General features: G+C 37.5%; 1 long non-coding RNA gene and 2 pseudogenes across 1 annotated transcript in view; 1 reads left to right on the top strand and 2 right to left on the bottom strand.

Annotated features, from left to right (window-relative positions):
- The window catches only part of LOC138151054 (uncharacterized), a 111,092-nt gene extending 91,153 nt beyond the window's left edge, over positions 1–19,939 (bottom strand). The window contains exon 1 of the long non-coding RNA XR_011165725.1: positions 17,052–19,939. This is a non-coding gene — a long non-coding RNA (uncharacterized lncRNA). The remainder of the gene's footprint in view (positions 1–17,051) is intronic.
- LOC138151144 (large ribosomal subunit protein uL24-like) lies at positions 10,411–12,763 on the top strand (annotated as a pseudogene).
- On the bottom strand, positions 15,803–17,056 carry LOC138151050 (male-enhanced antigen 1 pseudogene; annotated as a pseudogene).
- Positions 19,940–27,960: the final 8,021 nt, after the last annotated feature.

The raw sequence follows: 27,960 nt of genomic DNA, 5'->3' as shown, positions 1-27,960 counted from the left end.
CACACACAGGCACTGAATGAAAAGGGGCTGGTTATTACTTTTCCTCCATGGTAGTTACAACCCTGTCTTTAACAGGGCCAAATCAGCCAAGGAGAGTCACTTATCATTCCACACTTTACATCCACAGGTCAAACTGACAACTGTTTAGTGGGTGTTGGGGTTTCTTTTCTCCCTTCAGAAAAATGTGCTATTATTTGAGGGTGTTGGGTTAAATTAGTCTCAGTCTGCAATGAGATCAACTTATTACAATCTAAAACTGAAATACTTTATTTTATTTCATATTACAGCAGGTTCCTTTGTGGAGATGGAATGAGTTAATTTGGATTAGAGTCAGACTAATGAACAAACTCTGCTAAAACTTAAAAGTATATACACAAAATAGTTTATAACTGCCCCTTCAACATATATATATATATATATATATATATATACAGAATGAAAGAGATGAAAAGAGAGACAGAAACACAGAGAGACAGAGAGACAAGAGACAGAGAGAAACATCCCTCAGCCATATAGAATATTTTCCCCCACTCTGAACTGCAATTTTGAGCAAGAGATAAAATAAGAAAAATAATATTAGGGATTTGAGTGAACTCTTTTTGTTACTTTAATTTGTTCATTTTTGTTTTTAATAAAAAATAAATGTCTCCCAAGGGACGTCTTGAGGTCAGCAAACATTCCACCCAATCTAAAAAAAAAAAAAAACCAAGAACTGCTACTCAGAATGCAGACCTGTAGGTGCGAGCACATTCTTGATTACCAAAGAGTGAATGCAAACCTTTTTAACATCTTTCCAGGGGAGGGGGGGAAAGGAATTAGTAATGTTTATCTCTTACTTTAAAACGATGAATTTTGTACATTGTACAATTTACCTTGCATTAACTGACTATCAGAAGAGAAAATCCAGAGTTGTCTATATTCTCTTAAAAAGACCCAGATATAGCTACTTAAAGAAGAAGGAAGGGTCCAATGAAAACAACAGTGACTCTTATGTCATAAAACCTGACATCAAATCTGGCCACTATTACTTACCTCCTCTGCAAGCTTGGTAATATCACTTAACCTCCTTGGACCTCAGTTTCCTCATTTGTAAAATGAGGTAGTTGGATTAGATGACCTCTGAGGCTTTCTCTTTATCTATGATTTTATGAAATCTACAGCATCTAAGCACAACTATCAGAGAAACAGAAGTAATATTCAGGAAAGAAAATTTTTTTTTTGCTTTTTGGAAGGCAATTGGGGTTAAGTGACTTGCCCAAAGTCACATGGCTAGTTTTTGTGTCAAGTGTCTGAGGCTGGATTTGAACTCAGGTCCTCCTGACTCCAGGGCCCGTGCTCTATTCACTGCACCACCTAGCCGCCCCAAGGCAAGATAATCTTTAAAAAAACATTTTGTGTCTATATGTGTACTCCTGTGGCACATAATAGACACTTCTGGGGGTGATTGAAGTTGTATTTTGTCATTTGCTCAAGACTTCAAGGAAGTCAGAGAATGTAGGAGGCAAATATATGGATGAAGGGAATCCCAGGCACAGGCCATAGCCAAAAATCTCATCTGCTTTTCCATATTATGGACCAAATGACCAGTGTAAGATGCATTCATAGGAAAGCCCTTCACAGGAACATGTCAGGAAACCCTCCACAGGTTCATGTTGGAAGTCAGAAAACTTTGCTCTTCCTTAGAAAGGAGTGACCCAGAACAGATTTTCTATTCTCTACATAATTTGAGAGTCCTATTGCTACATCCTGAAGGGTTGGAATGGGAGAAACAGGTTCATAATTAATGCTTCAATAGTGTATTCTCATCACTGATGGGGGTGTTCCAGTGGTAGAAATGACAAACTAACCACACCTCATCCTGTCCCTACAAATTACCCCCCACAAATTCTCCATAGATCTGTCTCCAAAGTGCTAAGTCTTTCCTCTAGATGTCTTATGGGTATCATTGTAACATGTTGTCTGTGAATCTGTTACCTTTGCTTTTACAACATGACCCCCCACATCTTTTTCCTGTTATACATCAACTTGATGATAAGTTTTGTGCGATTTTGTGCACATAATTCACCATTGGACATATGCTGCAGCCTTCACCCACCCTTCTCCATGGCTCTTTGGATGACCCACAATTCCAGTTCCTCCAAGTTTGTTGATTCATCACATGCAACATAATGATTTCAGCACTGGTTAGAACATGAAATTTTCCTGCTTGATAAACAGCAGTTTTACCCTATTTTTTTTTTTCTAGGATCAATTATGAACTACTCTGTTGAACATTTTAAACCCTTCACAATCTGGTTCCAGTCAATCTTTCCAGGCTTATTGTATATATTATCCCCATTCACACACTGTAGTCCAGCTAAACTGGCCTTTTCTTTCTTCAAATTTAACATTTCATCTTCCATCTCTGTATCTTTCCACAGGCTGTGCATCTTTTCTGAAATTCACTCCCTCCTTTCTTCCAGTTATTAGCTCCCTGATTTCCTTCAAAACTCAATTTAGTTATTACCTCCTACATGAATGTCTTCTCAGATCCAACCAGCCACTAGGGTGTAATGCCAAGCAAAGGCAACTTCCCAAGGTTCAAATTACCAGCATAGGTGCTCTCCATTTTATTCAGTGACAAATTAAGAACAGAGAGAATCAACATATAGCATAATTCAAAATACAGCATTTACCAAGTGTGATTTAATCAAGTACTACCCCACCCCTGGACATTACATTCATTTAGTCCATTACAAAGCCCCTGTTCTCAAATGGAGATGTTTCCAATCATAAGTAAAGTACATTCATTTGTTCAATCACAGAGCACAAAAAGGTCAAAAGTTCCCCACCCTTAGATCACAATTGAATCTACCCCAGAGTTACAACAAGCTTAAGCACAGCATTTAATACCCAAAGAGAGGTCTTTTCCTCATCTTGACACGAGGCAAGCTCTCAGCAATCTTTGTTCTTGGGGAGGCAAAGCTTAGCAAGGCCACAAGATACATTGTCAGTGTCTTCATTAATTCATTCTCTGTCTGAAGAACAGTCCTAGGCCCCATGAAAATATTAACTAAACCCCCTTCCAGGATTTCTGTAAACATACAACAAGAAAATACTTCTTCAGGGCTTTTGAACCAAGGTTCCCAGACCTCTGCAACAACAGGACTGTCTTTCACCAGTGGACAAATCTGGCAAAACAACATCAAAACAGACAGACAAAGTACCAGCATAACAGCCATGTCTCCTCAGTCCTTGGCAGCTCTGGGTGGCAATGTCTCCTCAGTCCTTGGCAACTCTCAAAAGTCCTGGGCAATTCAAAGTGGCCCTCAGCAATCCTCTCAGTCTCTCTCTGCCTCCAAAGGTGCTGCTTCCAAAAAGTTCTTCTGCCTCTCTCTTGTGTCTCTCCAAATCTATGTCACCAGCTCCTCCCAGTTCAGCACTCTCTTTTCACGTCAACAAGTCCATCCCACAAGTGGGATTCACAAGCTCTGGGTTTTAACACAATCAATTTGAAAACCAAGCCAATACAGGGGGATCTTTATATTCCATTTACTATCACATAAGGTCTTCCCAAACCCCCAATTTCAAATTACCATACATTTCCTTTGTCTACATGTCATACACACTCACATATGCATATGTTGTTTCATAAAGAGAAGGTGAGTTCTTGGAAGGCAGAGACCATTTCCTTTCTGTTTTTGTATTCCCAGTACTTAATACAGATCGTGGCACATAGAGCACTTGATAAATGTCTTTTTGGTTGATTAATTAATTGATTAATGACATCTGAAACCATAGTAAAGCAAAATAACAAGGGACACTTTTTAAAGTTTTACTACTTAGAAAATCAGTGTTAAAATAAAAAAAAACTTTATTTTGGCCCTAAAGACTCAGAAAAATTTTATATTTATCCTTATTAAATTTAAGCTACTATTTGGACAAATGTTCTAGCCTGTCAAAATCTTTCTGCATCTTAACTCTGTCATACAGTTTAACTATCTCTCCCAGATTTATGTACTTATGACCTTTCCACAAGAATAGCCTAAAAGATTTATTTTCTTATTTTGCTTGGGTTTTTATTTTTGTTTTGGGTGTTTTGGGGAGGGGGCACATTTAGATCTAAGTTGATCAGTGGTTTCCCTGTGCATAAGTTATTTTATTGCAGCCTCAGCATTTAGTACAATGCTTGGCACTTAGCAAATGTCCTGTCTGCCTACCTACTTAATTATTTGTCTATTTAAAATTCTGTCTATATATCACCTTCTTACTTTTCATCCTAGGTCCTCCATTCAATCAGCAAAAATGATAAAAACACCATTTATTCCCCTAAGGTGTTTGATAAACATGACCAAATATGTGTGTGTCTGTGTCTATGTATATGTATTTATGTGTGTATATATACATATATATACATGCATACATATACATATATTTATACACACATATTTATGTATGTATGCATATATAAAAATATACACATATATATGTATATACATACACATTTATGTGTATGTGTGTGTATCTCCCCGAATTAATAAAATGTAAAACATAAGGTCAATCATGAATCTCTAGTGGAATTCCACTGGAGACCTCCTTCATTTTACCATTAATGAACACTTCTAGGGTTCAGTCATTCTATCAACATGTTGTAGTGTATAAGTTGCTAATTTGGAGTCAGAAAGACCTGGGTTCAAATCTTGTCTCAGACACTTAGCAACTTTGTGATCCTGAAAAAGTCACTTAACCTCCATTGACTTCAGTTTCCTCATCTGTAAAATAAATGGGGATTTCACAAAGACTGGAAGATTGGTGCCAAGATGTTTATTGAGAAGTTTTTTTTTCCTTCTGAACCACAGTTCCTGGGACATAGCATAATATTTGTCCAAACAACTGTAAGATGTTCAGATTTTGTGAGTCAAAATGCCATAAAATCTATTAAAAGGACCACAGTTCTCTTAAGGTCAGGGGTCTTCTAAAATACAGTTGGCAAAGAACTTTTTGGTGGATAATTCATTTGAATTTGAAAAAAGTAAAATGAGCTTAACAAATACAAGAGTTGAGACCCTGAAAAAGAGAGGTTGGACAGAAGCATCAAGATAATTTTATAATGAGCATGCTGAAGAAGAGCAAAAAACTAGATAAAATTCAGGTATCCCTGAAGTTAAAATATTTAACTGATCCAGACACCAAGTATAGGCAAAGGAAAATATTGGAAGAAGAAATGATGCTCAGTTACAACAGACTATCAACATGCAAGGTGCTTCTTAGATCTTAAAATGTCCCACAACCATTACTATGTATCTCTCTCAGAAATGCCTGGTAGACAACGGAAATTCTACTCCATTATTAAATTTTTCACATTAGTTCGATCAAACAAGTGCTAGTGAAAAAATACATCTCTTCCCTATTAGCTATAAACTATCAAATAGTTGTGGATGTCAGGTCGTGCATTTCAAGGTTAAAGCTTCTCTAAATAAATGCTATTTTGTAAGTCATGAAAGTGCTACTTGTAATTGCAGAAGTGCATAGCAAGACAATTGCTGTGTCATTTGGATAATGACTTCAGGCATTTGTCTAATACAATAATGGCATCTTGTTTTAAGGTCACTGATGTAAAAAATAAAGGATTTCTTTTGAATACTCTCTGTTTATTGTTATGGGACTGGAATATAATTGTATGTTTACTGAATTGCCAGTTTGCATGGTAATTGGTTATAAATTATATTCTCTACTTAATGTGGGTTAAAGTTTTCTTTTTTTGTTTTTGTATTCTTTGGTAGAGTAGTGGATGATATCTTATCTTATATGAAACAAAAATAAATAAATAAAAGAACTAGAATAGGTGACCTCTAAAATCCCTTCCAGATCTAAAGCCATGATTCAACGCGTCCAAATTGTTGCACTAACCCATATATCTCTTTGTAAAAGAAGAGCATAATAGATTTTATCCAATGCTTTGCTATAATTTAGGTTAAAATGTATCTGCAGCATCCTTCTGTACTACTATTTAAGTAATATTGTCAAAAAAAATTAAGGTCAATATAACCTAACTTGTTCTTCATGAGGACATACAAGTTCTTTGTGATCATCACAACCTCCCTTTTAATATCTCACTCTGTCAAGCTGCCTGGAATAAAAGTCGAGTTCATTGGTCTCTTTGTAGATTCAGTTCTTCATTCTCTCTCTCTCTCTCTCTTTTTTTTAAGCAATCAGAATTAAGTAACTTGCTTGAGGTTACACAGCCAGTTATTTCTGGGTGTGGTGCTAAGTATCTGAGCCCAGATTTGATCCCCAGGTCATCCCAACACTGGAGCCAGTGCTCTTACTCGCTGAGCCACCTGGCTGCCCCCTTTATTCTCTTTTGAAAGTCAAATACCATTTGCCCTTCATAAGTCCGGTAGTAATGTTCCAAATATCCAACATCTTTCAAAGATCACTTATAATGGCTTAATTCTTTTAGTAAGAGGGCATGTGCTTCATCCACATGACTTAAACTCACCAAAGTCAATGTAGCTCCCTTATAATCACCCCACTCATCTCAGGTTTCAGCTCCCCATTAGTCATATTTTACCTGTCTTTTCCAATCCAAAGATCATTCTCTTCAGCTAAAAATATAGAAGCAAAATAACCATTGAGTAACTCTGTCTTTTCTCTGTCATAAGTGATCATAGACCCATCCACTCCAAGCCATAGTCCTCTGCCTTCTTTTAGTCTATGTTGGAGATCTTCAAAATTGACTCTAAACCATTAATGAATATTCTTTGGGTCCAGTCATTCAACAAGTTCTGAATACAACTAATTATACTCATCCACATCTCATTACCTTTCCATAAGAATATAACAAAAGATTTGCCTTCTTATTTTGCATGGTTTTTTGTTTTTGTTTTTTTAGATCTAAGTTGACTGGTGGTTTCCTAAAATCAGTCATTTTAGTACAGCATTTCTCAGCTTTTAGTACAATGCTTGGCACTTAGTAAATGCCCTATCTACCCACCTTCTCACCTATTCGTGTATCTATAACTCTGCCTATATGTCACCTTCCTGCTTCTTATCTTAGGTCCTTCATTCCATCAGCAGAAATGATAGAAACACCATTTATCCCCCTGAGGTGTTCATCTTCTTGTCATAACCTTAGAATTTCTAACAGTGCTTTCTAGTTTCCTTCCAACAGTATTTTTATCACCATATGAATCACTATGAGTGAATAATGGACACCAATTTTGATAGGACTTGAGAGACTCTCTGTTACATCCCAGACACATACACCAAGAAAATAGTATATCTCTCTATTGTTTGTGTCAGGCTTACCATTGGTTGCCTCAGCAAGAAGTTTCAAATCCCCACTCATCATCTCTTCTTCCGGTCAGTCTTAGCTGCTTTCTCTTCAGTTGGCATTCCTTAGAGCATGAAAATATTTTCCCTTTAAAAAGACCCAACTCTATCCTCTTTGGGAAGAGCATTTAATCTATTGCATATCCCCAAAAGCTTGGTGATCCTTCCTTTCCCCTTCTCTCTCTATTTCTCATTCATCTATTCTCCAACTTCCTTACATACATTCAAGTTCTGCTCTGCCTCTGAAATTTTTCTTCTTTCTTTTCTTTGAATGACTGGTTTTTTTTTTCATTATTTTGAGACACATTTTATTCTCCTTAATAATGTAAAGAATGGAGAATATTTTCCTCCAGTCCTTGAATCACTAGTCTAGGGAACAACTTGGAATTTGCTCTTAGGTGAACCTGACACAAGAGACTAGCAGAAACAGAGCATATTCATTTCAGGTTACTCTGAAATTCTTCTTTCTCCCCAGAATTACTAAAAGTGAGTTCTTGTGTTCTCTGTCATTTTTTTTGGTAGCTCTTGTGGTTAACTCATATGCCTAACTGCCATTACTGTTTGCTGGACTTGTAAACTCTTAGAAAATGAAGTTTAGATGAGGAAGAAGAATTCAATTTCCAATTAACTTCTGTGGTAGGCTCTTGACTTTTCTTGGGTCTTTCCCACCTTTTCTCTGAATGGTTGTCTAGTTTCCTTGGCTCATCTTTAATCTATAAGTAAAAGGTTTCTACAAAAACCCTAAGACAAAAATAAGTTGCCCCACACAATTGTCTGTGGAGTCTTAGATAAAAATCCAACTATTATTAACTTCTCACTTTCTTTTTTGTCTTTCTGCTGATCAGACCTTAAAGACTTCTATCATTCCTCTTCACTGTCTCACCATTTTATGTCCATTTTAGCTATGGATTAGAGAATGAAATTCCATTCTTTAACACTATTTACATAGGCAGTCATTCATTTCCTCAATTCTTTCCCTTCCAAAATTCCTATATTCATTTGGAAGATGGAATGAAAATACCACCTGTGTCCTCTCCCCCATACTACAAACTCTATTAGTCTCTTATCCAGAATTCTAGAATTTCTACAGAAAATTTTCAGTTTCTTCAACCCTCCTTCCCTGCCCCCTACAAAGTATTTTCAGGTACGTGAGTTCAGTGGAAATAGAGATTGGTCAGCAGGTTTCAAAGGCGGTCTTTCACATCTTTTCACATCTCTTTCACATTTTAATATGGAAAGCATCATAGAACAATCATACTTTAAAAAGTGTTTTCATGGGAAAAGAATTCTGTGCCATGAATCAAAAGCTATGAAGTCTAGTTTCAGTTCTGTCTTTTAGCCTGTTGCATAATCAGTCAAGCTACTTAACCTCTTTTGGTCCCAATTCCTCTATTTGTAAAATGAGGAAATTTGTTATTGTTGCTGAGTCATTTCAGTCATATCCAATTCATGAACCCCTTTGGGGTTTCTTTGGCAAAAATACTGGAGGGGTTTGCCATTTCCATCTCCAGCTCATTTTATTGAAAAGGAAATTAAAGCAAACTGGGTTAAGTGACTTACTCAAGGTCATGTAGTTAGTAGTATCTGAGGTCACATTTGAACTCAGGTCATCCTGACTCCAAAGCCAATACTCTAGCCACTGCAGCACCTTAGGGTAGGTAGTGATGAAGCAAACAAGAAATTCAATTGAAAGACTCTAGGATCACAGCTTTAGAAAAACCTTAGACATCACCTAGTTCCTCTTTTTACAGAGAAAAAAGATCAGGTCCAGAAGTTTAAGTGACTTACCCACAATCAAATGTCAGTAGCAGAGCCAAGATTTAAACTCAGTCTTCAGATTCTAAATCAAATGATTTTCTACCACCAACTTTATAGTACTACATAGATTAAACTACATTTGATGAGACTGAACCTGTAATTCCTGGCTTAAAATGCTAGCAACTTAATAATGAAGGCAGCAAGATACATCCAGTAATTCATGTTATCTCCCAGTTCTCAGTGAAGTTCTATCATCTTCTCCCTCCCTCACTTTCCCCCCTCAGAATTCGCTAACAATTTCTTCCTTCCTTACAGAGAAGAAAAAGTATCTATGCTTTTTATTAAAGATAAACCCTTTACCAGAACCCTCAGTCCCATTCCATTTCACCTTTTGTAGGCAATACCTTTGTAGTTATTCCCTCTTTATTGTGCACCTTCAATCTCTCCCTGTCCCATGATTCCTTCCCATCTAGCCACAAAAATGACCCTCTATCCCCAATCCTAGGAAAGACTTTCTTTGTATATTCTGATAATTGGATGTCAAGGAGAAGCCCCCAAGTACGGAGTTATACAAGTCAAAATGCCTGTTAAAGTCAAATTGCATATGGAAATGCCCATTCTTATGGAAATAAGTTAATATTAAAATGCATTAGTATGGCTTAGTACAAGCACAAGAGTGCTAAACTTGGAGAGAAAGAAGATCTGGGATTAATTCCCAACTGTGTCATAGTATTTGTTGTAACTACCCTCATTGGACAAATAACTTCATCTCTAGGAACCTCACTCTCCTCATTTGTGAAATGAAGATAATAATTCTTGCACTAACTACATTATAGGACTATATAAGAATCAAGAGATACTATATAAATAATAGCTTGTTATTGACAATTAAAATAAATACTATTTGTAAAACAGTTTACAAAGTGGCATAGTAGAGGACTTGACTTAGAATCAGGAAGACCTATAGTAGTCTTGCCTTAGACACTTAGTAAGTAGCTGTATGACTTAGTGAAGTCACTTAATTTCTCTTAACCTCAGGTACATTATCTGTAAAATGGAAATAATGATTAACACCTACTTTATATAAAGTACCTTGAAAAAATTAATGAGTCTATATAAGTATTAACACTTGTATTGATATATATTGTGTTTTATCCCCCTAGTAAAATGTAATCTCCTTAAAGTCAATGGTTATATATCAGGTACATGTTAGATGCTTGTCAGATTGGATAATCCATGTACTCCCACACATGGGAATTGGTATTATTACTAGCATTCTTTATTATAAGGGAGAATTATATTATATAAATGAGTATATTCTAATAGGTATAGCCCAAGATGAGAAATTATAGGTAAGTTCAAACCCATGAGAATTTCAGGCAAGCCAAAAAGATAAAGAGAAAAAAGCATGGGAATAAATATGACAAAAGGACTAAGGAGTGAGATACATCTGTACAGAGACACAAAAAGAGAGACACAGAGAGATACAAATACAGAGAGAAACAAAGAGAGAAAAACATTGAGAAAGAAATAAAGAGAAACAGGCAGAGAGAGAAAGAGAAAGAAACACAGAGAGAAACAGAGATATACAAAGAAAGAAGGGGAGAGAGAGAGAGAGAAAGAGAGAGAGACCGTGCACAGTTAGGAAATGAGAGCCAACTTGACTCTGGCTGAGCTGCAAAGCTCATGATGACAGAATTTACTTTGAGTTTGGTGGGCCTGACAATGTGTGAAATGATTTTGTACAGCTAGGTCCTGTCACAGTTTCCCTAATTTGAGCCCAACCCTACAAAGAATTGTGCAAGTAACCATGGAAACTAGGACTATACATAGGGTATAAAACCCCCAAATTGGGCTTCCCTTAATGCCCCCACCCCCACAGACACAGACACACCAAAGCATCAACCTTAAAATCAAGTAGGATTTAACATAAGGAACATATAACTCTCAAGAGTTATACTTTATGAGTATAACTCTTAAAGTTAAGTTCAATGAGGCTTCTCCATAGGACAAGGAAGACATGACCAAGATGTAGGGTAAAGGAAGGTTTAATTTCCATGTAGAAAACTTTTTTTTTTAAAGCAAGGACCTAAAAACAAGTTCTTTACCATATAAAATATCAAATCATTTTTTAAACATATGTATTGAGTGCTTAATAAAATACAAAGAATTGAATGAACAGTACAAATGTTCTATGATCTAGTTTTTCCTTCTTGCTCCAGGGCTAGATTTCAAGTGATTACAGCATTGGAAACCAAATGAGACTCATGTCTGTACCCTTACAGGAAGACCTCTGATATTTTAGAAAATTAAGCCATTTCCCCTTCCTGGTCCTTTCCTCTTTAGAATGACTCACAGACACTGACACACACAGATCTAGCTTCATGTCACAAATAAGATGATGTCTTTGTCATCTGCATACCAAGCTAGCACTCAAACTAGGACCTCTCAACCCATGACAGTCCAGCAAGGTTCCTATGCATTGGAGTGAGGGGTAGAGTAAGAAGGCAAAGTTTTCTATTTAGCTTTTCATTCCACAAAAAGATAGGGGATAGCTAATCTGTGAATAGTGGAGTGCTAAGTGCTAGGGAGGATATGTGGTTTTTTTGCCCTAGATATGAACATACAACAACACACAATCTCTATTGGATTCAAGGGAGTTAAGCCACTTATCTCCTTCCCTCTGAGGGAGCCTCTGATTCTGGGCTTATATAGGAAGACCCATTCAGTCCTAGTGGAGCTTGACCTCTAAAGAGAAGGATGGGGCTTTTTATTTCTCAAAATTTTTTACTTTTTATGTGCATCTTTCCCCCTCCCCCGAACCTTGGAGAGAATCATTTAAGGTTTAGGTTTGGCTCATGTCTAACCCCACAAGGTAACAAAAAGGTGTATAATATAGAAGATAAATTAGATAGAGGCCAGCTGAGGTGGCTAGATGGTGCAGTGAAAAGAGCACCAGCCCTGGAGTCAGGAGGGCCTGAGTTCAAATCCAACCTCAGATACTTTACACAAAACTAGCCATGTGACCTTGGGCAAATCACTTAACCCCAATTGCCCTACCTTCCCCCCTCCAAAAAGCAAAAACAAAAAAAAAATATATATATATATAGGACAGCTATTTTTTCTACTACAAAAGAAATGCTTTAAAAATGCTTTAGAGTTTTCCGGTACCAGGAGGTACCAGGAGGTGCACGTGTCTCTTTTCTGGTGGTCCAGCTTGCCAAAATTAAGTTTAATCCATTCGTGACCTCGGACCAAAGCAAGAACCGAAAGAGACACTTCAATGCTCCCTCGCACATCCGGCACAAGATCATGTCGTCCCCGCTCTCCAAGGAGCTGAGGCAAAAATACAACGTGCACTCGATGCCCATCCGGAAGGACGACAAGGTCCAGGTGGTTCGTGGACACTACAAAGGTCAGCAAATTGGCAAGGTAGTTCAGGTTTACAGAAAGAAATAAGTCATCTACATTGAGCGTGTACAACGTGAAAAAGCTAATGACACAACTGTCCATGTGGGAATTCACCCTAGTAAGGTAGTTAGCACCAGACTAAAACTGGACAAAGATCGCAAAAAGATTCTTGAGCGTAAAGCCAAATCCCAACAAGTTGGAAAGGAGAAGGGCAAATATAAGGAAGAAACCATTGAAAAGATGCAAGAATAAAATGGTCTGTTGTACAGTTGTAATTAAAAATGAAAATTTTTTAAAAATGCTTTAAAAGATAGAAGATTCATGAGTACACATTAGCTATGCATCAATAACATAATTAATATGGTCTTCTAGAAGCTTGATACTTAAAACAGCAAAACATTAAACATTTTAGGAGATTGTTGGACATTTCAGTTTTGACTCATGGTTGCGCTTTCAGAATAACTCCATCAAGGTAAATGTATACTGATAATTTAGGCAGAAATTGGGTTCCTCCTTCTAACAGTGGTCATCTTCTCCAAAAAACATCATAATAATAGTTGCAAGGGATTCCTCCTAAAATGTAGCCAGCACTTATTGAAGAGTCCAAGAACTCTCAAATTCCAGAAAAACCACTTCCCAAACGTATACCTCTCCCAACTGATTTTTGGTTATCTATCCTCTGAGAAAGAAACACAAAGCAGGGAGGTAGTAAAGGCCATTTTCCTAGACTAAAGCTTGCCAAGGTAGCATGTGTGTCCAAAACTATCATAACTGCCTTGAGAGGGAATGGTATGCCTCCCTTACCCTTTGCAGGAAGTTCAAGAAAAAGAGAGTCACATGCCACATATTTCATAGAAAGGAGGAAAAGAGAGCACCAGAGGTTGGAGTCATTTCTCTTCATATCACTAAGTGGGTGGCTCTTCCTCTTATCTGAAGCAGTCCCCAGTCCTCCCACTACCATCATAGGGATCAATGAATGGTTTAGTAATCCCAAAGAACCAATTCCTTTGTCATTAACCCCTATGTGACACCTGCCAAGAATGACATATTCCTGTAGAACAAGGAGAAGGGATGCAGTTGATCACCCTCATTGCCTACATGTGAAGAGTTATGAAGAAGCCTATGTCTGAAAGTCAGATTGAGCGGTATTGGTCAAGAGCCTATGAGAACTGAGAGGAAGAAATCACAGTGGACTGGGTTGTTCTGGGGTGACCTTTACCTTGGGTAAAACTGATTCCTATTCTTAGATAACAGCAATTCCAGAAAGCACTCGATTTAGAATAAGACCTAGAACCCTAGCTCTAGGGAGCTAGGTGTTGAGGTTGAGAAAGTTCTGGGACTGGAGTCAGGAAGACCTGAGTTCAAATCCTACCTCAGATAGTTACTAGCTGTATGACCTTAGGCATGTGACTTAAACTATTTGCCTCAGTTTCCTCATCTGTAAGATGGGGATAACAGCATATATACCCCAACCCCTCAGGGCAATTGTGAGGATCAAGTGAGATATTTGTAAAATGCTAAGTGTAGTGTCTGGCACAAAGTAAGTGCTATATAAACACTAGCTATTATTATTATTATTATTATTTTACTATCAATACTGGGGCAGATAGCTAGTGCAGTGGATAAAGTGATGAGCCTGGAATCAGGAAGAAATGTTTTCCTGAGTTCAAATCCAACTTCAGACACTTGCTAGCTGTGTGATCCTGGACAAGTCTCTTAATCCTGTTTGTCTCAGTTTCCTTGTCTGTAAAATGAGATGGAGAAGGAAATGGCAAACCACTCCAGTATCCTTGCCAAGAAAACCCCAAAATGTGGTCATGGAGAGTCAGACATGACTGAAATGATTCAACAACACTGATAGCTCATATGGGTTAGGGCAAGTGACTTTCTCTTTTTGGTTTTAATTTTCCTCATTCACAAAATAAACTAGTCGGAGAATAGGGACTGAACCAGATGATCTCTATGTTCCAAATCTAATGAATGGCCACTTCACTAACCACTCCCCACTCTTGCCCAACCTCCAGAAAGATATGCTCATTTCTCCCGATCTTTCCTGTGTAGGAAATGATCCCATGCTCATTTGAAGTGATGCAAATTTTTGCATAAATATCTCTCTTAAATTTTCACCCTCTATCTTGTATTTGTATAAGAGAATAATAACTGAATGGAAGGGATCATAAAGGTCATCTAATACAACCCCTTTATTTTACTGATAAGGGAACTCAGGCCCAGAAATGTTAAATGACCTGCCTAAGGTCATATAATCAGAGATTAAGAGGTAGAAAGGACTTGAGAGGTTATCTGGCCCAATCCTTTCATTTTACAGGTGAGGAATCTGAGACCCAGAGAAGCTAAGGCAACTTGCCCTAGGTGAGATTCAAACACTTGTCTTCTGACTCCAGAGGTCAATGTCTTTCCACTGTATAATACTACTTTTAGGTCACCCAGGCACTAGGTGTTACCAGGAGATTTAGTTATTAAACATATACCTCTTGCTCTCCTACCTATTTTGTCTACTAAGCCACATGCTCCTGAAGGACTAGAACTACAAGTAAATCATCTTTGTATGTTCCACAGCACCCAGTCATTAAAATAATGGGTACTCAGTAAGAGTGATCACATCAATTAGGAAAGGACATTCCAGGTAAGCAAAGATGTTCACATGGGAATTAGCAAGTTATATTCCGGGAATTGTGAGGAAGGATTGTGGAATTCAAAGGCAAAATTGATCATCTCATGATGACAGTGATAATTTATTTAGCACTTTATAAAAGTTTCTTTATAACCACCCTGGGAGGGTCAAAACAAGCATTATTATCCCCATTTTATAGATGAGAAAAATAAGGCTCAGGGAAATTAATTTACTTGCCAACAGTCACATCAACTGTGATTCATGGCATCCATCCAGCTCCCAGTTCCAACCAACCATGCCTGCTTAATGATTCCTTTTTGCTCTCCTGTTCCAGCCAAATTAGATAAACCAAGAGATATGAACCTTGATAAACCAGAAATACTACAGCTCAAACATATGACATTGCTTTACATCTTTGACAAGCTCTTAAATTAAAAGCAACAGAAGCTAACATAAGCAATCTCCAATTCACAAGAATATTGTGTTCTCAAACTCATCTTGAATCCCAACTTGGAACTAAAGACACACGTCCCCCAAAGCAGTCTTAGCAGTGGGGAAGAAAGCTTAGCACCGGGTACACAAAGCCACAACAGCAGTTCTGGGATGCCCCGATGCCAAGGAAAGCAGATGGAGGAGTGGGAAGAGAAGCAACGCCCTCAGGTATACTCGGGAGGGTCTCAAGCATTCCTAACATGGGTGGGGAAGGAGTAAGATTCTTGGAGTCCACCTAACTGCCTGGGAGAACACAGTATTTATGGAAACTGAGACTGGGAGTTAATGAATTAGTGTTCATTCTTTTTTTTGGGGGGGGGACCATGAATTTATCCAGTTGCGTATCAAGGTGGTACAAGGTTTGGTACTGGGGGAAAAGAAATGAGGCTGTTCTCAGTGGCAGTCACTTCCATGTAGAGGTTTCCTGTTGAGCCTGGAGAGTCTTCTGTACCATGTCTTCCCACTGGGCATCTGAAATCATCTCCTGGGCCCAAGCAGGGACTCTTGGGGCAGGCAGACTTATTCCAACCATTGTCCTTTTCACCAGCTGTACATGTTCTGGGTCCATGGGTATGGAACTTCTGTTGCTCAGTGCTACAGCTCCCTCCTCTTCCTCATCTTCACTCTCTACAGGAGGGTCAGGCAGGTACAGCCCCAGGGCCTGGATCCTTTCCTGAATGTCAGTGACAGCATCTCCAATGCCTTCCACTGGTGCCAGCTCTGTTTCTTCTTGCTCAGGGTCCTGGTTCAGAAGCTGGTAGGAATAGTCTGTTGGGCCTGACCCCAGGTCCTCAGCTTCTTCCTCTGGTTCTTCACTGCTCCAGTCACCTGTGCCGTATGTGGGGCCCTGGTGCTGCCCCAGATTCTCATTCTGGCTTGGGAAGATCCGCTCAGGACCCATCTTATCTTCCCCCAGGACCACTGCTGCCATGAAGGCCCAGGCTGCTCCAAGCCCACGGCCAAACCCGCACTCAGTATTCATTCTTATGTAAGAATCATTCTAAAGAATGGGAAGTAACCTACATCATTGAAAGTAGTTAGAATCAGAGCCAAAGGATCTAAGTTCCTATACTAGTTAAAATTCTTGCTAATAATATGACTTTAAACAAGTCAACTTAACCCCTCTGGATCTCAGGATTATCAATAAAACGAGGGGGGGAAGACTATATGACTTCTGAGGACTCCTTTAGCTTTAAAACTATTCTGAGTCAAGGACTGAAAAGTAATCAAAGTCAGTTTTAGTTACTAGGTGTTTTATATATATACTGTCATATTCTGTCCTGACATTTTGAATGATCATATAAAATAGGATGAGATAGAGCCAAATCAAAGAAAGCTTGAAGTCAAAATTAAAACCACAGATTCATGGACTCTTAGAGTTGAGTGAGACCTTGGAAGTGGATAATCATACATAGAGCAACATGATATTAAAACTGGCACTTACCTTAGGTGTCTTCCAGCTTAGTCCCTCTATTTAATATATTATCAAATTAAGGCTTAAGAATAATGTGAGTTGCCTAACTAAGATCATGGGGTTGGTTCATAAGCGGGAGCATTGGGATTCAAATTCAGGTCTTCTGTCTCTAATTCCAGCATTCTTTCCCCTGCACTATTCTCTTTCATCTAGTCCATGAAACATGGATATGCTAGGCAAAATCCCTGACAAAATGGTCAATCAGCTTATTCTTAAAGATTTCTAGTGCCAGTGAGCTCACTGCCTCATGAAGCAGCCTATTTCATTTCTGGATAGTTCTCTTTCTCTCTCTCTCTCTCTCTCTCTCTCTTTCTCTCTCTCTCTCTCTCTCTCTCTCTCTCTCTCTCTCTCAGCAATCAGAGTTAAGTCACTTGCACAGAGTCACACAGCTAGTAAGTGTCTGAGGTCAAATTTGAACTCAGGTCCTCCTGACTCCGGATCCAGGGCTCTATCCATTGTACCACTGGACACTTCTAATGGGTAGAAAAATCCCTCCTTATTAAAAAAAAAAAATTTGAAATCTGTGTCCTAATTACTTTTGCCCTTTAATTCAGTCTTAATTCTTTCCTCTGGTAAAAAAACAAATCTAATCTTTCATCAACTGTACTTCAAATACTTAAAGGGAGTTATCATGCCCCACCCCCTAAGTCTTGTCTTATGAAAGCTAAACATTTCCATTACCTCAACTGATATTTGTATGGCATAGTTTTTACAACAAGAACTAACCAGTTGACAGATTGATGGGAGCCAGGGTATGATAAGCACCAGCAACTTCAACTCAGAAATGAATTCTTGGAGGTATCACAGACTCAGAACAACTTTGAGGTACTTGCTGTAACATAGGGGATTAGCTGAAGAACACATGTCATTTTGGGATAGCAGGCAGTTTATTTTAAGAGACAGAAATAACTGGAAATAATTGCATTGGAAAGTAACTGTGTTCTTGTTTAACTGGAAAGAAAGGAAAAAATAGCCCCTGTGGCTCCTCCATTGTGGACATACATGTGGACATAACTACTGGTAGCAGTTATGGAGACCAGAGAGAGGGTGAGTCAAGAGAACATGTATTAGGGGGCACCCTTTCCAAAGTAACAGAAGTAAAAGGTGTCTTAGGAGAGACCAGACTGTGAAATGTTATTAGGGGAAAGCAGAAAAAGGCCAATCCCTTTTGTCTCAAGTCACCAGTCATTGCCATTTGCATAGCAGTGAGGGGTTGATGAGAGGAGTTTAAAAAGCAAACTTGCCCCTAAGAAACTCAATTGCCTTGAAAGGTGAGCTATGGAGAGCAATTCTTGGTGGGATATAGATCCAGTAAGGAATATCACTATTGCACCAGCAATAAACAGCAGCTTTGCGATATGGAACTATGCCGCCTCACCATATATTTTCTCTGTTCACATATGTTCTCTACTCTATGTGCAGAAACCCCATACATAATTCCTATGAAGGTTGATTCTCCTCATTGAGTGTATATATCTTCATAAAAGACTAATCTCAAGGCTAATGGAGGAAATGTTCTGTTATTACTTTAACTACATTGCTTTGTATTAAAATTCCTTTGTTACTAATTAGATGTGATATCTGACTGGTAAAAGTAAAACACATTAGTGGGAACTCATGGACTGTGGTTTGGAAAGAATTCTGACACTCAAAATACAAAGAACCTGGGATGACTGACTGGGGGACCAAAATAAAGGACACCTTGATCATTATGTGAGCTAAGAAAAGGGTTTTGCAGAATTCTCTGCCACTAGAAGGCTAGAAAAATTTGTGGAATTGTATTTTGACTTGTATAGAACTATTATAGGGTAGTTGCAACAGTTTCAATTACATTCATCATCTTGGTTATGTGAATACATTATAATTTTTCCTTGTCCTTTAAAACACATACTCCAAACTGTTCGTAATACTGTCTTTGTGATCTGACAAAAGTAGAATAAAATGAAACTTTCACCTCCCTTATTCTGGACACAGTTATGAATACCATACGTTTCTCCCTGTAAGAGGAAATGAAGGTATTTCTAGTGGAAATATAGGTTGAAGTTGTACCGGTCAGATAACTAAAAATCAAAACAAAAGCAAAAAAAAAAAAAAACAACAGAAAACATTCATCAAGTCAGTTAAACAATAAGACACACAGATTCAATCAGTATAGGCTGACACAGACTATATGTGTGCACAAGATCTGGCATAAAATAGGTACTAAATAAATACTTACTGACTTGAATTTAGATAGATAGATAGATAGACAGACAGACAGACAGATAGATGATAGAGAGATAGAGAGATGATAGATAGATAGATAGAATGTGCATCTCTCTAACCCAATTCACTATTTCCCCAAGAAGATATTGCTAAATTGAATGAATAATATAAATAATTCAGAACCCAAAAAAGGACCCAGTTTTTCAAGCAGTAATGAAACTTTCTCCATATCTTTCCAGAGAAGGCATAAACTGTACAGATTTTGATTCTAAATAATCCAAAAAATAGATACAAATTTCAAGTTAAAAACAGGGGAACTGGATCCTGATCCTAGTCAATTTGTGTTGATATGGAATAAGTTAATTTAATTGAATAAGTTTTTGTTTTCCCATTTGTCAAACAGAGATCTCTCTTGCTTATTTCCTAGAATCATAGCATCTTGGAGTTGGCATACCCCTTAGAGGTCTTCAAACTCACTTTCAACTACTCAGTTATCCTCTAGGTAACATCCCTGACAGATATCCAACCTGACCATCCAGTCTTAGCTTGAACATTTTCATTCTTCTCATAGGAAATGCATAAGTATCATTCATTACATCATGTTCTGAAATGCACTGGGCTTCTTGGAGAGATCGCCATAAATAAAACATTTCATTATCATTATTGATAATCATTACTCTAGTATAACAATGTTGCTCAAATTCATATCTGTCCTTTTTCAGAACACATAAGGAATTTTAATTATATAGCAGGAAAACAGATGCAGATAGATTTCAAAGACTTCTTGTCAGAGAGATAAAATGGGGGGAGGGGTGGAGAATTGGGAAGAGGTAATTAATTGCCTGGTCATTGGAGAAATCCATTCTAAAGCTCCATGTAATGCCCAGATCTATTTCCAACAGCATCTTCCCCCATTCTTTTCTTCAGCAGCCTCAGGGAGTACACTGTCAATGCAATGAAATTCTTAAAAACCAATAAAAGAAGGGCATTAGACACAGGCAGTAAACTTCCCACTTACTCAAGCTGAAATGTATCTTCAAATATTCCCACTGAAAAAATAGATCCATTAAATAAAGGCATTTCTCACATATTAAACCTAAATTTAGGTTGGAAAAGAACAGAGCTCTCATAACAAAACAATTCCTGGAAACATATTTATGCACTCACAGAGAGCTGGCTTCATTCTATCATTTTTTGTTCAATATTAGATTTTCCACTTTGTTCAATTAACAGCATAGAAGTATCATCTAACAAAGGAATGTGCAGTGATTTTTAAAAATGAATAATTCATAAGAGATGTTTAAAATTTTATTGAATGGAATATAATACAAAAGGTACAGAACTACTAATTGCTTAAGAGTTGTTTTTTTAATGATACATAAAATAAAGTGGGTAAATAATAGCAATTTTTAGCAGATGAAAAATTATAGAAGTCAAATAATAAAAGGTCTTAATATTCTGGCAGCTCTTCTACATGTTAAGAAAGTACTTTACTCACTTTATAGGTGGGGCACACATATTTGTAAATCTTATTTTTTCCTCTCCCATCTTATATCCATTAACATATGCTTTCAACCCAAATCTCATAACACTTTCGAATATCCACATTATATGAGTTAAACAAAATTCCCTCCCTATGAGATTTTTGTGACCTACTGACCAGGGCAAAGGGCCCCAAACTCATTCCATCAAAGGCAATATATTTCCTTCTCTCTACTCTGCCTAGTAATGTATTCATTTAGGCTACAAATAATTTATATTGAATGCCTATTATGTGTGAGGTCAGAGTCCTCTAGATTTCATCATCATCCTTTTCATTCCAATGTGATTTGCATGACATGATCCCACTGGAAGCTGTGTTTTCTCCATACTGGCATGATTTTATTTAGTCCTTCAAGGTTTCCTTTGAGCCCCCTCCTCCCATTATACCTCTTCCCCTCCTTTCCCCAATCCCATGCTCCTCCTTCTTCTAAGCCTTTGAATCTATCTACAATCGACCTGTTATTCCCCTTTACTGTGATCTTTCCCTCCATTCACTTTTTTTTCTCCTGGCTCTTCTACCTTTCCTTCCTTCCCTAAGGACTTCAAACAAAGCTCTCTTTGGAAATAAATGTTCTCTACCCTCTTGCCCTTCAAGAGACAAAGCCAACCAGTTGTTTTCTTGGTGTCCCGATTTCATCTCCACATACTTTTCTCTGTTTTCTCATGCCCCATCACAATTTTAAATCTTTATTAAAAAATAATAGCAATAATAATTTCCAACATCTCTTTCCAAAGTCTTCTTCTTTTTCCTTCTCTTGTGACCACAGGACTTCTGTCCACATTTATTTGAGCAGATATCATTAAGCTTATTGTTTCATTTCACTTTCATCTTGGGCTTATGAGGCTGGTTTCCCTTTGTTTATTTCCCTTTTACGGCATGATGTCCCCAGGCAATTTATATAAACATATACTTTTTTATTTCAAAAGTTATACACAGTACGTTTCTAATAAGAAAGGGTGCTACATCTTTGTTCTTCATATCTAAAACTTTTCTCCCTAATACATATCACATTCAAATCATTTCCTGAGATGGAATATAGCAGGCCTCAAGCTTTCACCTCTACCCTTCGATGCCTATAAACGGAAGGCACCTGTTAGGAGGTTGATTAACCCATTAATCCTCTTCCATTAACAATATAGAAAGCCATGATCTAAGCCTTAAACCTCCCTGCCATTTTTAGTGGAGTTTTTAATACATTGTGCTTTCTTTTGAACTGTATGACAATGTCCTCTGTTTGGTTCCTGATGAAAAATGGGAGATAGGTTAGGTAGATTTGGTCTCCTAAGAGGAATCATCAAGAAAGTCTTTTTTTTCCCAGTAATGCATGTTCTTACTCTTTGATTCAGTGGTCAAAATAAATCCCATTCCTCTTCTTCTCTGATAGCTACTTAAAATCCCTTCATTCCCAAGAGTCCAAATTGACTACAGATAGGATCCTTGATGATCAATTTCAATTGAATAAGCAGAATCCCCATAATCTTTTGCTGTGCAGTTGCTTTTATCCCTTTTGAAGAGGGATTTTCAACAAACTATTTCAATTCAATGAGCATTTGTTAAAGGCCTACTATGTGGGGAGACAAACATAAAAATCAAAGTCTTTCCCAAAAATTCCCTTTTTAAGTTATCACCTTTGTTGTAGGAACAGTATCTACCAGGTTCTTCACCATATAAGTTAATACAGTTCTTTCCCCTAAAAGGGAGAGAAGCCATCTTCAAGACTTGATTGACCCTAGTTCAGGGATCTGAAGACCTGAGCTTAATTCTTGTGTGACCTCAGGAAAATTGCTCACCATCCTAATGCTTGTTTTCCCATTGGTAAGCTAAGGGGGGTGGACTAGATAGCCGATGAGGACACTTCCAATTCTGGATCTATTGAACCTATGGTCTTTTTATTTTGGAATGTCATAGATAAATTTCTGGTCTTGGATTCAAGAAGAATTGGGTTCAAATTCTTTATCAGATGCTTAATTACTGTGACCTTGGCCCCAGTATTTTTACCTCTCTTTGCTTCAACATTTTCCTTTGTAAAATTGAGGGGATTGAACTTGGTAACCTCTCAGAGTTCTTTTAACTCTAAATCTACAATCTTATGATGGTTACCTAAAGACCCAAAGAGCCCAGCTCAGATGGAGTCAACACCTTTTAGACTTGGCAGATATTTAACCTGAAATAATGACCAGAGGTATTTCTATGTGGAGATGAAACAAGTAGTATCTACCTGAATTAGTGCTGTATCCTCACTGAGTATCCTTCCCCTGCTATGGCTAAGTAAACTTTTTTTTGTTAATTACTGGCTGAACTAAAAGTGTTTCATTCTCTTCCAATCTTAGATATATGTTAAGAGCCCAGGTCTGACTTATTCGATTCTCTTAAACAAGGTAACTAGGTTGAGTTTACTCTTTCTCTTCTGTGCTCCCAACCCCCTGTATCCTTCATCTGTGTATTTATATTCCCAGTACATATCATAATGTCTAATAAATGTTTTTTTTTAATTTTTTCATTCAATCATTTGTTCATTCAGGCAGAACAAGTAAAATATAGAATAAACATTGCAATCATTGTTTTCTCATCAGCCATCATCCCCTTCCTCATATTTGCAATTGGTTTTCTGCATCCTGGAGTTCAATTGGCACAGTGAATTTCGAATATGTTAAGTCAAGATAAAACATCTGTGAATGCAGAGGACCCCCTGTAGGAATCAAAACATTAAGACAAATTAGAATCAGAATTTATGTGCCACATGCTTCTTATATTCTGATTTTTTATAGGTATTTGTGTGCATGTCTAATTAGATTGTAGAATTTTAGACCTGGAGAGGACCATCAGGCTATTATTTACCATAGCCTAACACCATCGTTTGGCAGGTGAGGAAACAGGGAACCTGTTTTCAAAGTTTGCTTTTTTGTGCAACCAATTATTCAGACTAAGCTGTAAACACTGAGAATTGTCGTTTAGTTTGTCCATCTGGTTACATTTGGAACTACAAATAAAAGCATAAGTCCATTTAAAATTTAACATCTTTTCCTAGGAATATTTTCAGGAAGAAAGTTATTTTATTCATAATTTATTCACAAAGGTACTTTACTACTCTTTATTGGCATGCCAAACATCATGCCAAGACCTAAGCATGACCAAATCTTCTCATACAAAGGAGCATAGATTTATATGTGGAAGGAACGATGATTCTCATTTTAAAAAAATGAGGAAACTGAGGCCAAGAGAAGTGGAATGATCTAAGTTCATAGAGAGAGCAAGTAATTATGTCACTATTTATATGTGATGCTAAATCAAACACTATATTCATTGTTCTACTATTATTTTGATAGGATAAGTGATCACAATATTTTAAAATCTGTACCTCTGACAATAGATTTATTTGACAGTGGGTTAATTTCAAAAGACCTCAGCACTGCAAAGCACTTCAGGAAGATTCCCTAGCATCTACTCCAAAACTTCCTGGAAGTAATGCCTAACAGAAAGAAGATAAGCCTAGTCCCTTCCCTGTCTTGCCAGAAGACATGAACTTGGAAGGATTTATTTGGATAGTAAAGGTCCCACAATAGCTTCTTGTTTTGATGCTTTAAGTATCAAGTTCCAGGGAGAGTATAATGGTAGTAATGAGTTATAGCTGCTCTTAATTTACATTTGAGTATCTCAAGGAAGAGAATCTTTCGTGTGGAATCATCAAGTCAAAAGCATTTTGATAATATTGTATGACACACCACTGTACTGAACTAACTACTCTTTTTTCCCCACATTTCTCAGGCTATTTCAGAACTTTCCTTAATGATTTTTTTAATGTTTGTGATTTATCTCTTTTATTAGATTGTAAACTCCTTGAAAATTGGGGCTACATCTTATTTTACCTTTGTGTCTTCAGAACCTACCACAGTGCCTTTTATAAGGAGGATGCTTTAAAATTATTTGTTGAAGCAAAATGAAGCAAATTGAATGAAATTGAAATGGGGGGGGCAGAGAAATTAGTTGGAGGCAGGAGTGGACCACGTTATTCAAATTTTGAGGAACCAGTTGGAATTGATTGCAGAAAATTCCCAGAAAGGTGGTTGAGATCAGAGGTCCCTTAAAAACACAACATTTTAATCCTATGATGAGTTTAGACTCTAATTCTCAGCATTTACTACAAAGACATTATGCAATCTAGAATAGTTTAGTGCTTTTCTCCAGCTAGATTTACTGACCATATCCAAAGTTCACAGATATAAAGTAACTTGGCTTTGACTAGTGCCTTAAGATGATATCTTTTCTCATTAAATGCTGATCAAAAGCAGCTTTAAAACAATAAGCAGAAAATACACAAGCACACATTTAGGGACTGATACATGATGTATTATTACTTGATAATGCAAAAAGAAATGAAATGGAAGAATTGGTTTGAGTGTCTCAATGGTTGGAAACTAGATCTGAAAAACAAAAATGTCTCACACACACACACATATATATATGTGGGTTGGTTTTTAATAACAGCCAAATTAAAAAAAAAAAACAATCATGGGGCGGCTAGGAGGTACAGTGAATAAAGCACTGGCCCTGGAGTCAAAAGGACCTGAGTTCAAACCCAGCCTCAGACACTTGACACACCTACTAGCCATGTGACTCTGGACAAGTCACTTAACCCCAACTGCCTTCCAAAAAGCAAAGCAAAACAAAACAAAACCAAAAAAAGCCAAATAATTTTTGTTTAACCAAAACAAAACCAGGTTTGCATTTGCCTGATGGCCTCATTATCTGTAAAAATCAAAGAGCTCGATCCAATTGATATGTATATATATATATATATATGTGTGTGTGTGTGTGTGTGTGTGTGTACACACATATAGTATATATATATACACATATATAGTATATACACATATATAGAGTATATACATATACATATATGTATTCATACATACAAACACACATAGCTACCCATATTTTCTAGACCTTTGCTATGTCCAGAACACTGTGCCAAGTTCTTGGAGAGGAAGACAATTCATTGGAATTGAGTGACAGCAGTGTGATCTGGATGATCTCCTACCTCTCTAAATTTTAAAGCAATCTATTTTGTTCTGATTCTATGACAAAGATAACAAATGAATTACTTCCTACTTAATGTCTCCTTTGTGTGGTATAGTAGAAAGAACAAAAGACCTCAGTTTGAATACTATCTCTACCATCTGTTTATCCTTTTTCACTTCATCTCTGCATATGGGTGGGGGGATTGGGGAACTGGGGTGGAGACAAGGGAAGACAATTCCCACCTGGGAGAAGCTGGGGAGCTGCTTTCAGAAAGGCATGATGCTATATAATAGAAGTGCTCTGCTCCCTGATTTGGAGCGTGCACAGACATTCTGTAACTGGTTCCAGTCTGCTAACCATGTGATAAAGGGATAGACTATTGATGGGCTATGTGGCTGGAAAGAGTGCATTTATTCAAAATGCACTAACCAGCAAAATGATTCCTTTGCCTTACTCTGGGCCACTTCTGACCAGGTCATATTTGGGTGAGAGGGAAAATGATGTGAAGGGCTCTCCCAGGCTGAGATGTAGAGATGTGGCCCCCATGAATACTGGCTCTAAAGCCTCTGCTCCTTGCTTCTCTGTCTTGCTGTTACATAGAGGAGAAAAGGAGGCTATTATAAGATTGTGAGTCTTAAATGGTGAAACCAGCAGAGGTCTGGGAGTTGGAATCCATCATAGGTTTTGTAGCAACCCAGTCAAGCACTGAAATACTATGGAATGACCTAAGGGACTCAGGTCAGGGATAACTAATATGGGGACTCATCTTAAAGTTAGTGTTAAAAAGTATATTAGATGCCTGAAGTTAGGGACAGACTGCCCCCAAAGGCAAACAAAGGACATTGAAAAGAGTCACTGGTAGTGCCAAAGGATGCTTCAAACAACCAGTAATTTCCCCCAGACTTTTCACTCTTGAACAGTACATGAAAAGCAACTATGTATGGAAGAATTTCAAATGACCATGTACAGCAAAACAGGTAGGTCATTATCAATTTCCTTCCTTTAATCATTCAATTGACAAGCATTTATTAATGCTGAACTATGTACCAGACACTTTACTTAGCACTAGAGATATAAATAAAAAAAATCATTCCCTGTCCTCAAAGACCTTACATTGTAATGGGGAGACAATATGTATAAAAATAAAAATATATATGACACATCCAGAGTAGATGGAAGGTAATAGTAGAAGAGAAAGCACTACCAAACAGGAGAACCAGGAAAGGCCTCCTACAAAAGGTGGAGTTTGAATCAAGTCATGAAGAAAACCAGATATTCTAAGTGCCAAAAGAGAGGAAAGAGAGAATTTCTGGCATGGGGGCCAGACAGTACCAAGGCAAAAAGGGAGGATTAAAGTATGGCCTCAGTCTCCCAGAGTGAGAACAGCTACATCTCCCTCTCGGGGGTCTGGAGACATTAAGAAGAAATTGGGGGTACATTAATTTATATATATATATATATGTGTGTGTGTGTGTGTGTGTATGTACACACATATACACATGTATATATGTGTGTGTATATATGTGTATATGTAAACACACACATATATATTTCTAATGCTATCAGCTTGAGATATGTGTGTTCTCCCCAGAGTATCAGCTGATTAATACCTCCAACCAATTTCCATTAGCTTTTATAAAGGGATGTTTACTAGAGAATATAGCAATAATAGAAGACAGATGTTTCCCATTCACCCCTAACACCATTGGGCACACTCTCCCCTTTCACCACATTGGTCCATGGGGAAAGTGGGCTCAAATCTTACTCAGCTGCTACAAAGTACATGCTATATCAAATTCATTTCTAAATTCACCATAGCCAATAGATCTAAACAGATCCCTTACTTATAGAGAGCAGTGTGCTGAAAAACATTTAACAACTGACTCTATGAAGTGGCAGTGTGTGTGTGCATACACATATATAAGCATATACATACATCATGTATGTAAATAATTATATCGGACTTTTAAGTTTTATATGCATTATCAACATTTTCTCCATCACTCTCTTAAGTCTGGACAATCAATAAACAATAAATCAAGACTTGATTGATAGTGCTTGTTGCTTTCTGAGGTGTAAATGAACACACTAAAAATATGACAATTGTCTCTT

This window comes from Petaurus breviceps, unplaced genomic scaffold, assembly GCF_028583685.1.
Source record: "Petaurus breviceps papuanus isolate PSGF00001 unplaced genomic scaffold, PetGlider_PUasm1.0 90895, whole genome shotgun sequence".
Lineage (NCBI taxonomy): Eukaryota > Metazoa > Chordata > Mammalia > Diprotodontia > Petauridae > Petaurus > Petaurus breviceps.
Note: the sequence above shows the minus strand (reverse complement) of the source record. Positions and strands in the feature narration are given on the sequence as shown.